A 15,537-nucleotide genomic window follows, 5' to 3' on the forward strand; every position below is an offset into this window, starting at 1 on the left:
CAGGTTGAAGGGAGGGATTTGCGAACCAAAGCTACAAGTGCGGTATGCAAGTTTTTACTTGAAAATTTAATATGCAGATATGGATGTGTTGGGAAAATTACTGCAGATACAGGAGAACTTGATGCTGATGAGGCAATAGAACTCCTTGCTCGTCTAGGTATTAAGTTATCTCTCACTATGGCCTATAACCCGGAAGGAAATGGTAAAAGTGAGAGGGGACATCCCCCCATTATCAAGGCATTGGATAAAGCATGCAAAGGAAATATAGGTGATTGGCCTCGGGTGCTACCCTATTCTTTATGGATTGATCGTACCGCACACAGTACTATTACAGGGTTCATGCTGTCAGAGTTGATGTATGGCCAAAAACCTGTTATGCCTCTTGAGGAGACAATAGCTACATGGAGTATATTGCCCTGGGGTATGGAGATGAGCAGAGAAGATCTACTTGCTTTGTGGTTCAGCAAAACTGGAAAGGAGGAATGAGGATGTGGAGACTGCAAGGGAAAAAATGAGAGATGCTCGGTTAAAGAACAAGACTGCTTTTGACAAACAACACATGCTAAGACCGAGAGGTATTCAAGAAGGGGATTGGGTTCTTGTTTATGATAGCACTCTAGATAATCACTTTGTGCAAAATGATCAAGCGATGGTTTGGCCCTTATAAGGTCAAGCATGTTTTTTCTAATGCTACTTAAAAATTATGTGAAATGGACGATACAGAGTTAAAGGTTCCAATTGCGGAAAAACACGTCAAAATATATAAGAAAAGGGATGCAGAGCTTCAAATTGGAGACGGACACTTCAATGTGTCTGAAGGTAGAGATTTAAATGATGAATGTGCATCTTCTGATGATGAAGTCACCATGGAGAATTTCTAACGATTGGCACATACCGTGGATTTGGAGGTTTAGAGGGGATGGATGTCGTGCCACTTTGTGGGCACGGGGTGAAGATGCAAATCTGCATACAAATTTGAGGTTTTGACAAACTTATAGCCAGTGTCCAGTGTATGAGTATCTCGAGAACCAGTATTACCAGTTTCAGTGTCCAACACCAATGCCAGAGGTTCTCCAGTGTCAGACTCTCAAGAGCTAGTAGTGCCAATGCCAGTGTCTTGAGCGTTAGAGTCTCAAGAGCCAGTATTACCAATTCTAGTGTCCATCACCAATGCCAGAGTGTCTCGAGCGTCAGAGTCTCGAGAGCCTGTACTGCCAGTTCCAGTGTCCAGTGTCACAAGTATCTTGAGAGCGTTAGAGTCTGGAGAGCGAGTACTGCCAGTTCTAGTACCAGTGCCAAAGTGTCTTGAGCGTCAGAGTCTCGAGAGCCAATACTACTTTTTTCCAATGTCCAGTGTCAAAGTATCTCAAGAGCCAGTATTACCAGTTCTAGTGTTCAACGCCAGTGCTAGAGTGTCTCAAGCGTCAGAATCTCGAGAGCCAGTACTTCTAGTTCTAGTGTCCAATGTCAAAGTATCTCAAGAGCCAGTCTTGAAAGCCAATATTACCTGTTCCAGTGTCCAACACCAATGCAAGAGTGTCTCGAGCATCAGAGTCTAGAGAGCTAGTACTACCAATTCCATTGTCCAATGTCAGACTATCACAAGAGCATGTCTTGAGAGCCACTATTACCAATTCCAATGTCCAGCGTGAGTGCCAGAGTGTCTCAAGTGTCAGAGTCTTGAGAGCCAGTACTTTGAATGCCATTATCTCGAGTGTTAGAGTCTTGAGAGCCAGTACTATCAATTTTAGAGTGTCCAGCGCTAGTGCCAGAGTGTCTCGAGCGTCAGAGTCTCGAGAGTCAGTACTGCCAGTTCTAGTGTCCAGTGTCAGAGTATTTCAAGAGTGTCAGAGTCTCAAGAGCCAGTACTACCAGTTCCAATGCCAGTGCCAGAGTGTCTCGAGCGTCAAAGTCTTGAAAGCAAGTACTGTCAACTCCAGTGTCCAGTGTTAGAGTATCTTGAGAGCCAGTCTCCAAAGCGAGTATTACCAGTTCCAGTGTCCAACGCCAGTGCTAGAGTGTGTCGATTGTCAGAGTCTCAAGAGCTAGTACTAACAGTTCCAGTGTCCACTGTCAGAGTATCTCGAGGGCTAGTCTTGAGAGCTATTATTACTAGTTCCAGTGTCCAGCGCCACTGCTAGAGTGTCTCAAGCATCAGAGTCTCGAGAGGCAATACTACTAGTTCCAGTGTCCAATGTGAGAGTATCTCGAGATTCAGTCTCGAGAGCCAGTATTACCAGTTCCATTGTCCAACGTCAGAGTATCTCGAGAGCCAGTCTCAAGAGACAGTGTCCAGTACCAGTACAACATTGAAAATCTGAAACCTAGTACTGACTCTTAAGTGTTGAGCCATGGAGCTTAAGGAAAGCTAATAATAGCATCTAGGGTCTGAAAAATAGGGAAAAGCAAGAATTACACATGCTATGAAAAAAAAGATAAGTAAGAAAAGGAGGCTAAAAATAGGGAGGGGACGCGTCTTAAAGGATAGGTTTGAGGCAGTACTATATATAGAGTTTTTCAGAGAGAAAACGGGGGGGTTTTTTCTAAGGAGTCGAAAAGAAGAAGAAGGGTACGAGCAGGCATAAGCAGGGTGATAGGTTGTGTACTGCTTTCATTGGGTTTTGGATTATCTTGGAGTATGCAATCGTTTTGTATCAAAGGTTCCAGATATCTTACTAATGGAAACATCCTCTATTTGCCAGCCTTGATCAAGTGTTTATTTCTATTCCAAGTTGAATTTTAGCCTTTGAACTCTGATATATTCTCTTACAATTCTCTCTAAGCATCTCTTTATTGTCTTATTAACACTAAAGCAGCCTGAACCTCATGTTTTTCCTCGATTTTCATCTTGACTGCTTCTCCGTCTACAGCAAGAAGCTCAATGCTTTCCCGATTGACTCTGGAGAGACGCACACTTTGACAACGCGTAGTGCTTGAATCATGGAGCATTCACATCTTTTCCTATCGTGGATCGAAGCTCTGGATTGCACGTTATGGCCATTTGAAGATTTGCCAAGGGCCGGGTCTATGCGCACCTGACAATACGGGTTTGCATTCCATCTGGTTTGAGAAGGTGGCATACCCCATGTGGAAGTGACAGAAAGCGATAGTTTGTCATTCAGATGCTCTGTCATGGAGATGCGGTGGATCGAAGTTTGGGGCAATTGCTCAAGGGAAAGTATCAGATGATTTTTATGGTATTTGGTGGCCTCGATTGGCAAGCCTGGCAATATCAAAATGTGATGAGTCATAAGTGAGTCAAAGCCAAAAAATAGGCCTTCTAGTTGGGCTTTATGGCACGGGCACTTGATTCTTGTGCAAAAGATGGTGAAGCCCTAAAGGGGGGGGGATTTTATTTCTGAGATTTATTAATAGGGTATTTTCCACCTTTCAAAGGGCAATCACCTTGAGGCCACCACATGGCACGCTGTTAGTCCCACATGCACGTGTAGGGGCTAGAACCCTAGGATATAAAGACAATGTAGTGACATTATATGGGTATGAAGTAGAGAGGGAGCTCTCCTTGCGTGGCTAGCTATGGTGCATGGTCGGGCGACGCCTTTGGGGCTGTGTGCAGTGAAGAAGGAAGAATTTTGGCGACGCTGTCATGCTGCTTAGCATGAACAGATGGAGAATGTGAATTTGCATACATTTTTGAGGTTTTGCTAAACTTATGATTTATGGCGAGATCTGATATGACATTAGGATGACGGAAATGTATATTAAATATGGGTTTGGGGCCAAGAAATCAAGTTGCCTCCTGCAAGTGGAGATGTAGTGATGTTGTCAAAATGTGGTTTAATAAGCCAAAGTTGTAGTGTTTGACGTGCTCTCCATGCCCGTCTTTATGGCTCATCAATCGGAGCTATAGTGAGGAATAAGTTATGTCACTTTTGAAGTTGGGCCAGTTTGCAGAACTGAGTCGGATTAGGCAGTTGCTAATGAAGTGTCAAAGTTGATATGAATGCATGGGGCTGAAGTGGTCACTTTGTGGAGCGCATCGGTCTTTTCAAATTGGAAATCCAAGTTTTGGTTAACAAGATATTGATTGTTAAAGACTCATCGAGGGCCGGTTCTGTACCAGGTCAGTCGCTTCGATCGGTGTTCCATTTGGTGTTTTTTGGAGCTTGACACGATTCAAGAGGGTAGTACTCAGTATATGGGGTTAGCAAGAAGTGACTGTGAATCAATCAAAACCCGGGTCAAAAAGATATAACAAGTTAAAGTGTGTTCTAGTTGTCGACTGCGTGTTAGCAGATGATTTTGTGCTAGTCTGTTGCTTGTCGTTCCAGGCCATGCTGGTGTCCTCAACCGAATGCAAATGGAAGGCCATTCCTTAGATGCAATCACTTACACTTGCATAATTAAGGCGAGTGGCACTATCCAAGACACTAAAATGGCAATGAAATTTATAGATGATATTGTTAGTCAAGGACTGCTGGAGGAAGATGATGTGCTTATCAATGCTTTGGGTGATGTTTATGCTAGATGTGATGCCTTCATTTGTGATGTCATGCCTTGGTCGAAATGCATGCCAAGAGTGGTGCCCTTTGAGGGCCACCCGCCCAAAAGAAAATAAGGCCGCCCAAGGTGATTGGCTCAATGGCCACCCTAAACTAATAAGGGGTGTGAACAAAGGGAAGAAAAAAGAAAAGCTATGGCGTGCAGGCAGCGAGGGGTGCAGGGGAGAGAGAGAAAATTGCTCGTGCAGGCTTGGTAAGGCTTAGGTTGACGCTGAGCAAGAAACGAGAAGTCTTCAACAAGCCATGGCAACTATTTTCGGCACCACTTTCCACAGTTCTGGCGCTGGTCAACTCCGCCATGCCACGTCAGCAAGGGTTGGTTCTTATGCTCCCTAGCAACAACGGTGCCGTCGTTGTTGCTAAGGGAGAGGGGTAATAGGGGCGGTTATATATAGGGCAATAAACGTGAGGGAGCAAGAGGGGTATTGTGGACATTGACGAGGAGGAAGGCACAAAACGAGCTCTCGTGTTTGAGCAAGGGAGGAAGCAAACAAGGTATGAGAGGAGAAAGGAGGCAACGAGGGGGGGCATGAGAAAAAGAGGGGACTGTATGAAGAGAAACGGGGAGGAACGGTGAGCAAGAAGTCGAAGGGATTTCTTGCTCTCTCTCTCTCTCTCTCTCTCTCTCTCTCTCTCTCTCTCTACCTCGGTGAGCAAGAAGCCAAAGGGCTTTCTTCTTCTTCTTCTTCTTCTTCTCTCTCTCTCTCTCTCTCTCTCTCTCTCTCTCTCTCTCTCTCTCTCTCTCTCTCGGGACTTGAAGCAACAAAGGAGGAAAAGGTAGTCGCAAAAGGGCTCTGAATCGGCCACAACAAAGAAGTGCTCTTCTCGATTTTGGTTGAGGCTATGAAGGATTTTCTCTCTCTCTTTTTCTACCAAGGGTATTGAAGGACGAGAAGCGGGAGGCAAGAGAAGGGATTTTTTGTGGAGCTTGCAAAAAGGGAAGAGTTCAAAAGAAGAAAGGATTTTTGGTGGAAGGCAGCCGTAATTGAGGAAGTGAAGCAGTCCAAAAGGGGTTGTGCTATGCAAGACAAAAATTCGATCGGACAGAGGGAAAAATAGGGAAATTTCTGGATTTGATGAGCATGGGAGCTATACATGGTGGGGATTGTCTAGCAATTACCGATTGCTTTTGAGGGGTTGGGGATTTTTTATTATGGGATTGCAAACCAATCGGCATACCGACAATGGAGTATGCAATCGGTTTGTAATAGGGTTTCATATATTGATTTATTGGAAGGGTCTTTTGATTGCCAGTATCAATTCAGTTTTGGTAATTGGTCTTAATTTAATCTTCACTGATATTAGTGTTCCAAGTCATGATATTCTTTCACAAATTCTTGCTAAGGATCTCTATATTGTCTTATTAACACTAAATCAGCCCTAACAGCACTGGTTTCCATTAGTATGAGGCTACATTGAAAATCCGTCTATAGCCAAAAGCTTGGTGCTTTCCCGGTCGACCTTGGAGAGATGCGTACTCCGACAGCACTAGGCGCGTTCCACGGCTCTATGCAGCAGACAGATGGGCGCAGTTGACGAAAACTGAGTGGGTGGGGTTGGGAGACAAGTGACGTGGCAGGCCCGTAAGTCAAATGTTCTCACGCCCACAATGACCCCCTCATTTTGAAAGCAAAGTGCACCCCCCCCCCCCCCCCCCCCCCCCCCCCCCCCCCCCCCCCCCGCAACCTCGCTAGTGGTGAGGTAAGGGACATGTCCTAAGAGAGAGAGAGAGAGAGAGAGAGAGAGAGAGAGAGAGAGAGAGAGAGAGAGAGAGAGAGAGAGAGAGAATTCAAAGGCCGCCCAGCTTTGGGTCAAGAAGAAAATTTGAAAGCGGTCAAAGGTGACCAAGGGGTAGTTTCAAAGGGGCAGTCCGAGCATGATCACGTGAGGGGAGTACGGGCTAGAGGTGAGATCAAAGAAGAGAAAGAGAGAGAGAGAGAGAGAGAGAGAGAGAGAGAGAGAGAGAGAGAGAGAGAGAGAGAGAGAGAGAGAGAGAGATCAAAGGTAGTTCCAAGATCCAGACAAGGGTAAGAAAAAAGCCTTCTATAGGTGGTAAGGAAGATGAGATAAAAAATAGAAATAAAATAAAAGTTGGAAGTGCTGGGGTCACTAGCGACATCGCTAGTGGACCCCTCTCTCAAGCCAGCACCCCCTCAAGAGAGCAGTTAGAGAGCAGATACAAGGCGGCTACCCCCTTCTAAAAAATGCCAAAAATGAATACCAGATGGACCAACTAGAGGGTAGTTTCCAAAGTTAAAGGCCCCCTACTATAAAAGCTATTTTTTTAGTCAAATGAGGAGATTTTTTTGTGTCATTTGAACCGTGCAGAGTGGAGTTTTCTGGCAAAGAACTGTGCCTGTCAACCCTCTTTGTAGTTTCTCGTCAAAATGGCCATTTGGATGACAATAAAAGCTTTGTATGTGCCTTTTGAAGTGTAATCTAGCCACTTTTGCCCAATTGTGTTGTCGTTTTCCCTTCCCCCATTCTCTTTCTCCTACTCTTGTGCTCCCTTGTGGTGCCGGTAGTGTGGATGTGTGTGGCCCCCCAGATCGGCGGTTCTTTGTGTGAGACAGTGAGATTGAGCGGTTGTGTGTGTGTGTGTGTGTGTGTGTGTGTGTGTGAAAGGGTAGAGACGAACTCTGGGAGTAGGTGTGCTTTTGTGTGGTGGTCTTGTGGAGTGTGTAAGCATTGGGAAATGAGCATGCAGTGGTCTGCTAGTGTAAAGTGTGTTTTTGAAGGTGTTTTCTGACGGGATATGGGTGTTGTAGATACCCTGAGATAGAGGCCTTTGTTTTTGTGATGGGCGTGTTCCCCCATTCCTCCTCTCCAACGTAGTGGGAAGTGAAGTTGTATATGGGAATCCTTCAAGTGATTTGTATGTTGGCATTATGAACGACATGATTTCACGATTGAATAACTTTGAGTTATTTTCCTTGTTTGGTTCACACCTCGGTGTTTATCAACACCATCAATTAGATATGAGAATAATATCCTCTTTTGTTGGGGTTATACGAATTAGCGAGCAAGTATTTCTAAGCAAAAAAATAATCGAGCAAGTCCCTTTAGACATTGTTTTTATTAGAGAAAATTGTAGACGTGCAAGAGGATTTTTGAGTGTTGAAAACTAATCCCACAACCAAACTTAAATCCCATGATGACTAATTCCATGGAACCATAATTGGAGCCAACTTCAAGGTTTCCTCTTGCCTAACTGTGTGAGCATCTAATTCGTTCACTCTCATCACCATAAGGATCATTGTCATCAAAGTCCTTTGTGAAAGGAAATTGAAGGAAATATATCATAAAACATAAAACAACAAAAGAGGCCCTGGCTTGTTGCAAGTGTCAAATGATTGTTGGAACCATTTCGCATCGGAGTGGGACTATTACAACACAACTGTCAACGCTTGCGACAATCAGAAGGCACCTATGCCTACTGTTCTAGCACTCTCAACTTGTATTATCCCCTTGACAGAACATAGTACTAATGTGGCAAATTTGAAAGTTTTGGTGCTTTCACAATGGTCTGTCAACGTCGATAGTGCTTTTTGTAGAAGATGCTGCAAAACTAGCTATCAGTGTTTTGAAAAAATCATTTTTCCACACATACAAAATTCCTTTCCTTTAATTTTCCAAGAGGAAAGTTTAGAAAATTAGGTTTATTTTTGTAGGTTTTTACACTATTTTTCTCTACTTTGGGGTTAAATTTCTGCTTTACCCTTTCTCTAAACTAGAAATTTTGAAATTAAAAACGACACAATAGTAAGCTGAGACATTTTTTCCAAACACTGCTAGCTATATTGAGCATCTCCTAGCATCCGGGGCCTCTTTTACAAAGCAGGGATTGTGTGTCTTGTAAGCCTTGCAAGTTCATGGTGGGATTTAGCTCTAATTTTCATAATTTCTTGAGGTTGAAGGCAAAGGTAATATATCATTTTGATGAATTTTGCAAAAAAATGACGCAATCCATGAACTCTCCCTATGGTGCAGCATGCTATAGAAACTTCCTGGTATACTGCTGCAACCAATCCGCGCCAGCGTGGACTGGTTGCAGCAGTAAACCAGGGAGCCCGGTGCGGACTGGTTGCAGCAGTAAACCAGGGAGCTGCAGAGACATCGAAGCGTTATATTGGGCGAGCACAGCTACACCAGAAGTTAGCAACAGCAAGAGTGGCCCACAAGATTATGGCAAGCGCGAGGTACGCCATCTCGCGCTGCGTGTAAAGGCTACGAGCCCATTTTCAAGAAATCGGTGCCAACCTATAGACAAATATAACTAGGCCCGATGCGCCCAAAGTGCAGAATAATGATCTATCGAGGGTGGCAGCACGGCGCCGGTGAGGCCACATTCGCGAGAAAGTGCAGGATCTGCTAAACATGGCGTCCGTGCTGGAAGAGGCTGCCCACTACAGTGGCTTCCTCAAAATGGAAGTGGAGGCGCTCGAGCAAGGCAACAGCTGTCTAACCTGCGGCCAAATATAACGTGGCCCGCCGGTGCACCCAAAGTGCAGAATAATGTACTATCGAGGGTGGCAGCATGGCGTCGGTGAGGCCGCAGTGCAAGAACTGCTGGGATTGGAACTGATGGACACGGCGTGCATGCTGGAAGAGGCTTCCCACTACATTTGGCTTCCTCAAGACGGAAGTGGAGGCGCTCAAGCGAGGCAACAGTGCGCAGGCTCTTCTCCATGCAGCTGTCTCCTTGAAAACCATCTGTCCTAGATATCCTCTAGGGAGAGGGGACCAAGAATTCTCAAGGTCCGAAGTGCCCAATATATCTGCTGAGCATGGTGACAGTCCCAAAGACAAGGGCGAAGAAAATATTCCTTGCTACGAGCTCAACCCTGGTCTCAACTCCTTCCCGCCTTGGTTGATGCGAATCACCATTTGTGTGTGTGTGTGTGTGTGTGTGTGAGAGAGAGAGAGAGAGAGAGAGAGAGAGAGAGAGAGAGAGAGAGAGAGAGAGAGAGAGAGAGATTGGAAGTTCAGCTAAATGTACACCTCTCCTCTCTTTTTTTTGTGGGTGTCTAGTGAGCAACCATAAAGATCTCGTAGGCTTTGGAAGTTGTAAATCGCCATTATGTGAGCTAAGACTAGAAATTCTTTCAATCTTGGCATGTATATCTTGGAATTAAATGATCTCTATGTGTGCCATGACCTTGGGTGTTTTCAGCAATCAGAGCACTCATAGTATATGAGCTTTTACAGAATTGCTACTTTATGACTTTATCTCTGCATCTAATAGGCAAATACACCTGAGACTTGCATCTTTCCTGTGCAAAAGCACTTGCATCTGGATCTAGATTGTATCACTTCTATTTACTACTCACGATAGACTCTTTAGGCAAGAAATTTTCACTTTCAAGCTTCCATTAAAGAACGTCATTGTCTATACATCTGTTTGAATAAAGGAGACTTTAGGAATCATTTTTTGTCACAATTGAGCAAAGCAATAGCTGAACATCTACCTATTTCACATGAGCCTCATAGAATGGGCTCTAATTGTCTTGTATTCGTAGTAGATCCTAGCATGGATTAATTGCAAGTCAAGTCTAGTAAAAAGCTTTAGACCAATTATACCATCTCATTGAGATGGCTATGAGGAGGCAATTGGATATGCTTCAGCTCATCATGCATTGGGCACATCACTTCATCATCTTCACTACATATGCCATTAATGTAATTGCAGCGGGTGTATCCATAGCTTGTTGCTCTCATTTCCTCCACCATTTCAGTTTTGAGCTAGGAAGGGGAAATGGATCAGGGCAGCATTGTTGCTCTTGTATCAATTTGCTCGGATTTGTCTTCGCTCGATTTTTTTTGCTCGGTGATTAGAAACCCCGTTTTGTTGTTGGGATTGTAATTCACAAAAAAAATCGTTTAGCCTGCCTTAAAGTGTAATGCATAGAGAATATACTTAGAAAACCCCCAAGGTCACTTACATGACCAAAAGATACACATTAGCTATACTATAGCCTTAGGACCATATGGTCACTTACATGACCAAAAGATACACATTAGCTATACTATAGCCTTAGGACCATATGGTGCTGAGAAAGAAGCTCTAACAAGGCACCTAAATAAAAGCCCCCAAGGACACCTACATGACCAAAAGAGACACATTGGTTGCACTATGACCTTAGGGCCATAGAGTGCTAATGTAAAATCTCCAAAGAAGCTTTGAAGCCCCTCAAGAAAGCCTACATAGACACCGACATTAGAAGCCACCTTGTAGCCCTACAGTCATAGGGTTCCCATGAAAAAGTTCTACAGGGGAACCATGGCACGAGGCAACCCTATGGACCTACAATCATAGGTTTCTCTCAAAACAATAGAGACCTATGGCCCTTGAGCTTATGCATTGTTGACAACCTACGGCCCTTGACTTTATGCATTGGCAACAACCTATGGCCCTAGGGCCATAGGATTTCTCATCAGGATAGAGGGAAATCTATGGTCCTAGGGATAGAGGATGGCCTATGTGTCAATGTAAAATCTCTCAAAGATATTTTAAGCCATTCAAGGGCATTTACATAGGCACCATGGCAGCCTTATGGTCCTAGGCCATAGGACCTCTATTTAGAATAGAGGATAACCTATGGCCCTTGGGCTTATACATTGGTACCGAATGGCCCTAAGGCCATAGGATATCTCATTAGAATAGAGGGCAATCTATAGGCCTAGGGCCAAGTAATGGCCAAGGTTTCACTATAAAAGCTCTCAAAGAGCATTTAGACCATTCAAGGGCACCTATATATGCCTAGAGGATTTCTTATTCCAATAGAGAGAAACCTATGGCCCCTGAGCTTAAACATAGACACCCTATGGCCCTAAGGCCATGGTATCTCTCATAGGGTGGCCTATGGCTCAATGGAAAATCTCTCATAGATTATTTAAGTCATTCAAGGGCACCTACATGGGCAAAATGACAAACCTAGGTCCATAGGACCTCTAATTGGAATAGGGGGCAGCAACCTATGGCCTTGAACTTAAACATTGGCATCCTCCTATGGACCTAAGGCCATACAATCTCACATCAAAATAGAGGGGGGAAATTATGTCCCTAGGGCTAAAGGGTGTTCTAGGTGTCAATGTAAAAGCTCTCAATAAGCATTAAGCCTCATTCAAGGGCATATGCAACTTGGCAACCCTATGGCCCTAGGGAGATGGGATATCTAATTGAAATAGAGGAAAACCTATGGACCTAGGACCATATGTTGGCCTATGTGTCAATGTGAAAGCTCACAAAGAGCATCTAGGCCTGTCAAGGGCACTTACATATGCACCATGGAAACCCTAGGGCCATATGATCTCTCGTTGGAATAGAGGACAACCTATGGCCGTGAAGCTTATACATTGAAAACCTATGTCCCTAAGGCCATAGGATCTCTAATTGGAATAAAGGGAAACGTATGGGCTAGGATTGAGCTTACAAATTGGTAGCCTATGGACTTAAGGCATGGGCAGTCTCATTAAAACAGAGGCAGTCTCATTATGGGCCTAGGCCTAGATGATGGCCTAAGTTTCAATGTAAAAGCTCTCAAAGAAAATTAAGGCCATTTAAGGGGACCTACATATGCACCATGCCAACCCTATGGCCCTAGGACCATGGGATATCTAATTAGCATAGAGGGAAGCCTATGACCTTAGGGCCAGAGGGTGGCCTATGTGTCAAAAAGAATTTAATCCATTCAAAAGCACCTAGATGGGCACCATGGTATCCCTATCTCCCTAGGACCATAATATCTCTAGTTAGAATAGTGGGCAACCTATGACCCTAGAGCCATAGAATCTTTCATTAGAATAGAGGGAACCTATGGCCCTAGGACCTGAGGGTAGCCAAGGTGTCAATCTCAAATCTCTCAAAGAGAATTTAGACCATTCAAGGGCAGTTTCATATGCACCATGGCAACTCTAAGGCCATAGGATCTCTAATTGGAATAGAGGGAAACCTATGGACCTTGAGATTATATAGTGGCACCCTAGGGCCATAAGATCTCCCATTAGAATAGAGGAAAACCTATAAACCCTAGGACCATAGGGTGGAATAAGTGTCAATGTAAAAGCTGCCAAAGAGAGTTTAGTCCATTCAAGGGCACCTACATATGCACCATAGCAGTCCTATGGCCCTATTGCCATAGGTTCTCTAATTGAAATGGTGTGTAGCCTATGGCCCTTGAGCTTCTACATTGGTACCATATGGCCCTAGGGCCAGAGGATATATCATTAGAATAGAGGGAAACCTATGGACCTAAGACCTGAGGGTCACCTATGTGTCAATGTAAAATATCCCAAAGAGCATTTAATACATTCAAGGGCACCTACATATGCACCATGTCTATCCTATGGTCCTAGGGCCATAGGATCTCTAGTTGGAATAGAGGAAAACATATGTCACTTGAGCTTCTACATTGGCACCCTATGGCCCTAGGAAGAACATAGAACCCCTCATTAGGATAGATGGAAACCTATGGACCTAGAACCTGAGGGTCGCCTAGGTGTCAATGTAAAATCTCTCAAAGAGCATTCAAACCATTCAATGGAACCTAAATATGCACTATGGGAGCCCTATGGTCCTAGGGCCATAAGATCTCTAATTGGAATAGAGGGAAACCTATGGCCCTTGAGCTTATACATTCGCACCCTATGGCACTAGGTCCATAGAACCTGTCATTAGGATAGAGAGACACCTATGGCCCTAGGAACTGAGGATCACCTATGTGTCATTGTAAAATCTCTCAAAGAGAATTTAGGCCATTCAAGGGCATCTAGATATGCACCATGGCAGCACTAGGGCTGTAGGATCTCTAATTGGAATAGAGAGAAACATATGTCCCTTAAGTTTATACATTGGTACCTGGGTGGAAGCATGAGTGGGTGGACACAATAGCTATGTCCGGGACATCACTTTTAGGAGAGTGAGGAAGCTAGTAATTCTTGTCCTTTGAAACATTAAAATCTACTTTTTGGGACTACCATTTTTTAAACGTGGTCAAACTCACGAAGTACAATTTCATTATGGAAAGTGAATTTTTTTAACGTGGTGATGTAACAACCATCCGCACTCTGCAACGTCTGTGTTCTAGCAGCTATGGAACATTGCTCTCTCTCTCTCTCTCTACAGCTCTGTGTATTGCTGTGTGTGTGTGTGTGTGTGTGTGTGTGTAGCTCTTTCTTTTTGTAGGTGAGTAGAACTCATGGTGGAACTTGCATCTTTGGAAGGGGAGGATAAGGAGCAGGTGCCTTGCCATTATATCCGTTTCTCTCCCTCTCTTTTTAACTGTTGTGCTTTGGGCAGGTTTGTTTTAAATGCACTTGTTATGTTTGGGGTGGGAGTGAGGGCAAAATTCAAGGAGATATGTACATATTGTCAATCACACGATCTATAGTCTCTAATTTATTCACAGTTGTTGCCTTGTATTGTAAAATCTGGGGAGGTATGTACATATGGTTAGTCACACAATTGGTGGTTATTATCTACATGACCAAGGATATTATGATTGTCTTTAATTTATCTACAGTTGTTACATTGTATTGTATTGCTGGGAAGGAGGCACTCAATGTAGATAGTAAGCATAGAACACCACATGGTGGTCTGGAGCAACATTCATGACATCAACACAATGAAATGACACAAATAGTTGTAGAAGTGAGAATCCTTTAGATGCCAGTTTCTCTGTTCGGGGTTCCCATTCCCTGCATTCCCCTGACGATTTGATCTTGGTAATACCTGTTGTTTATGTCATGATACCTCATTATTTCATCTGAACATTTTTTGGGTTCCTACTTGCTTTTGCAGCACTTTTTTCGTGAATCTGAAGATGCCTTGGTGGGTTGTTGCCCTAAAGTCTCTTTTTGATTATGACTGCACTATCTAAAGCTCCTTGTAGCTTAGCTAATGATTGTAAATAAGTCACCGTGTTATGTTTTTTATGGTTGGTTCATTCCAAGACTTGAAGCAGGCAATGGTGATCAGGGAATATGAAGCTTTCCGCAAGAGAGAACAAAGAGCCCGATTGAAGAGAAGAGCAGATGTAGGTTTGGTTGTTGAAAGAGAAGGGAATGAAGCAGACGAAGGAATAGAAGACTTAACAAAGGCACAGTGTTGTGCAAAAATCGTCGAGAATGAAAAAAGAGCAAAGATAGCGAAAGGGATTGCATGATATGTACTTCAAAGCACAAGTGGAATGGACATGGACACCAAGAAAGACATCTTCAATCGGATGATTTAGCACCCTTCACTAAAAGATATCCAGAACGATAAAGCATCAACACCCTGTTTTGTAGATACACTGATAGGAAATATACGGAACACGCTTCAAGACTTGAAGAGGCCACAATCTGAAGATGAGATGTTCCTCAAGAGGTCTACCATGATGATGCTTCTGAACTCAAAAAACCCAGAGGAGGCACAAGGCCTTAATGTTAATTTTGTCTCCAAGATACTTTCTATTCATAGAAGGAACTTGTATGGAGCCAAGAATCGGCTACTCCAACAAAATGAGAAGACCACTTTGTCCTTTGCCACATGTCATCGGAGTCTTCAAAAAGTCGCATACTTGAAGAGGTAAAGGAGCTAATAGTCAACTTTTGGATGCTTGAGACTTGTGTATCCCCCAACAAAAAAGACATATGTCGAAAGAGAATTGGTCGGAAGGAGTATATCAAACATCCCATCCATTTATTAGAAGTATCATAGGTATGGAAGAAAGTGTATGCCATGTAGTGGCTTTTTGTATTTGTTAGATACTCTTGTCGGGTAGAAGCTTTTCAACTGCACAGTTACTTGAATTACTACATAACTATTCCCAGGGTTTAGCTGCCAATTATTGACCATTATCTATCTGTTTTGCTGCCAATTATGTGTTTCATGGCTATTCGTTATAGTTATTCTTTGGCAATGGCTAGTTAATAGCTGTCAAATTTTGGCTCGTAGCTATCCATGTTTTATAGATAACTCTTGCCACACTAATAGCTATCAAATGTAGTTTACTTCATAGCCACCCACTAGCTA

At 43.6% G+C, this 15,537-nt stretch overlaps 1 pseudogene; it reads left to right on the forward strand.

Annotated features, from left to right (window-relative positions):
* The first annotated feature begins 14,455 nt into the window (after window positions 1-14,455).
* On the forward strand, window positions 14,456-14,946 carry LOC147426100 (uncharacterized; annotated as a pseudogene).
* The last annotated feature ends 591 nt before the right edge of the window (window positions 14,947-15,537 follow it).

This window comes from Adiantum capillus-veneris, chromosome 24, assembly GCF_014529385.1.
Source record: "Adiantum capillus-veneris isolate H3 chromosome 24, ASM1452938v2, whole genome shotgun sequence".
NCBI lineage: Eukaryota > Viridiplantae > Streptophyta > Polypodiopsida > Polypodiales > Pteridaceae > Adiantum > Adiantum capillus-veneris.